The sequence below is a fragment of the Megachile rotundata genome, unplaced genomic scaffold (assembly GCF_050947335.1).
Source record: "Megachile rotundata isolate GNS110a unplaced genomic scaffold, iyMegRotu1 scaffold0057, whole genome shotgun sequence".
Lineage (NCBI taxonomy): Eukaryota > Metazoa > Arthropoda > Insecta > Hymenoptera > Megachilidae > Megachile > Megachile rotundata.
In genome coordinates this window covers 1179335-1182064 of record NW_027473354.1, presented here as the reverse complement: position 1 = coordinate 1182064, position 2730 = coordinate 1179335, and the positions used below count along the sequence as shown (strand labels likewise).

General features: G+C 41.2%; 1 non-coding gene across 1 annotated transcript; it reads right to left on the bottom strand.

Annotated features, from left to right (window-relative positions):
- Nucleotides 1–2238: 2238 nt before the first annotated feature.
- LOC143266184 (5.8S ribosomal RNA) lies at nt 2239–2393 on the bottom strand. Its single transcript, XR_013041258.1, has one exon. It is a non-coding gene; the product is annotated as a 5.8S ribosomal RNA (ribosomal RNA).
- Nucleotides 2394–2730: the final 337 nt, after the last annotated feature.

Genomic DNA, 2730 nt, shown 5'->3' with positions numbered 1-2730 from the left:
ACTTCGTTATTATACACTAATTATAAAATCGAACGGTTTAGTTATTATTTAAATGTCGCTCTTTAATTTCTGGCTAACAATTTGATATTAAAATAGTAGTGTAACGGTGTTTTAGCGAAAAATACATTTTCTGTCCTTTTCTAATTAACTGCGTTGGAATTCTATGAGAGCTGAATCTATTCCGATTTACAGCTTTTTAATTGAAGAAAATAATTGTGGTTCCGGCCATGAATAGTTTAGTAATGACTGATTTTACGTATATAATTTGATTTAGATAATTAATTAATTAAATGTTTGATAATGCCGTAAATAGAAATAGTATCGCTATCCTTTTCTAGGATTAGCGCTGATCTCAAGGATTTCGGGCGAATATCGCGGCACGTAGGCACATCATAGCGTAACGGAAATTTGTTATACAAACTATTTATTAGAAAACTAAAATAACATAATACATTATCTTGTTCTAATCGTTCTAACTTAATGTTCAATTATTTTTATGGAAGATATTACCTACTCTAAATCAAAATCATAAGTTAATTAATATAAATGGAAATATATATATATATTGATTACCGACTGTCGAATTTGGTAGATCGATAACCGATACGTGATATACTGTCGGTAATTTGGCAACTATTGTCGGTAATTAACTATTCTAAACGGTGGGTACAAGATTGTCGTGACGTTCAAGGGAACCAAAAAAAAAACTTCTCCAGGGACGTTACACAACGACAAAAAAAAACAACGACGACGACGTCCGGTTGTTCTCGACTCACGTCGGAGTATATATGCATATATATAATCGGATATATCTTTTTATCTATCCAGGGCGCATTAAAACAAACGACGAGGAGAGACTACGACAACGAGGAGATAAAGGTCGGACCTTTTCTTCTTACCATTGGCGCGCCCTCGCACACGATCGTTTCATGTTTCTTTTGTCCCCTAAAGGATACATATACCATTACATATTTACGTTCGAATATACACTCGACGGTCGATAAACCGTAAAGACGCATCGTCCGATACGTTTTTTCTTTTGCTGTCGCGTTCCGACGCAATATCCCAGAAAAGGGCAAGAATGCCAGAGACAGCCAAGTAAACCATCGGTGACTTATCATGATCCAGAGAAGAAAGGGTTAACGGAAAAAAAAATCCCATTTTTAACGTGCGTGGTACACCTTCGTCGTGTATATATCGTTCGATGAAACCACGAGCATACAAAAGGAGGAGCAAAAGCGTTTGGAGATCGATCGTCGGGGTGAATGTCATTGTCCATTTGCGTTCGACCGTTGTTCGATAAAAGAAATTTAACACACAAACAACAATGAAGGGAGACTCTCGCAAGACGATCACCAAATAAGCGTTTATCGTTCGATCGGTCCGGGTTTTTCAGCGTCCGTCCGGCACAATTATGCACTTCGAGGACTGGACGACCGGAACCCGTATTGGGATCGCGCGGTCTTCCGCTTCTAATCAACTACAACGAAGCGATCTGCGCTTGTGAATGTTAAAAAAACGTGGCGAAGCTACGATCTCGTAATAATTTAAACGTGAAAGAGCTTCCGTCGCACGTTTATTTTTAACTTTTCTCCTCGTCGTATAAACTTTCGCACCGTCGAAAAAAAATTCGATAATCATTTCAGACAACGTCGGGAGCGCGGAGAAACGCCCTAAACACGCTCTACTCTCGGCTTGCTTCCTTCAATTGGTGTCTAACAATTCTCTCGCAGGGCGAAGAATCATTTTCTCTCTCGTCTAAATATCCTTCTGTAGTTAGGTGTTTTCGACTCGGGAGCGCTCTTTCACCGGCGGTCGTATATGGTCTCTTTTAGGGGTTTAACTAGAAATCACGACTCACGCGAGCCGAGATAAGCGCATTCTGTCGAGAAGATCCTAAAACTAGGAATTGCGAGATATACGAAAATGTTCTTCCGTCGCCTTTGAAAAAAATGAACACTAGCAAAGAGAGGGCGAGACACGGACGTTCCATTTAACATTCTCCGCGTTAAAGGCCGACGAAATGTCCAACCATCGCTCGTACGTTTTCGCCAATTTCGCAAGTTCTTCTCTCTCCCGCGTTCGACCATCGATCCCGCTCCGAAACGTTCGACTTTTCGGCATTTAACAGTTTCGTTTTATCTAGTCGAACGACGAGCGGGACCGAAAAAAATTTAACAATGAAGAGAAAACCTTTTGCTGCTAAAGGCAAACGTAACCAGTCTTTAGTTATATATACGACCCTCAACCCTGCGTGGTTCAGGAATTGTATCCGTGGACCGCAATGTGCGTTCGAAATTTCGATGTTCATGTGTCCTGCAGTTCACACGTTGACGCGCAATTAGCTGCGTTCTTCATCGACCCACGAGCCAAGTGATCCACCGTTCAGGGTAATAGTATAAAAATTTTTGTTCAAATTTAACAATTCAGCGTCTGAAAACCACTATGTACGTGATTTAACCTGGTTTATAAATTCGTTCGATTGTCCATAGAATACTAATTCCACTCCAAGCGCAAGATCGAGTATCGGTATTCGGACGTCGTCCCGTGAGAGCTCTGTTCACACATTTACCCGAGCCGATTAAGACGACACGATAACGTCCATGGACGGGTAAAGGGCCGTATAAAACTACAGAACCGCCTATGAAACAACGCTCTGGTGGCGCATTTCTCTTCGTGCGGCGAGTTTTCAGTCCGTTCCGGGTGGTAAAGTCATTCAAAAACCGTGGA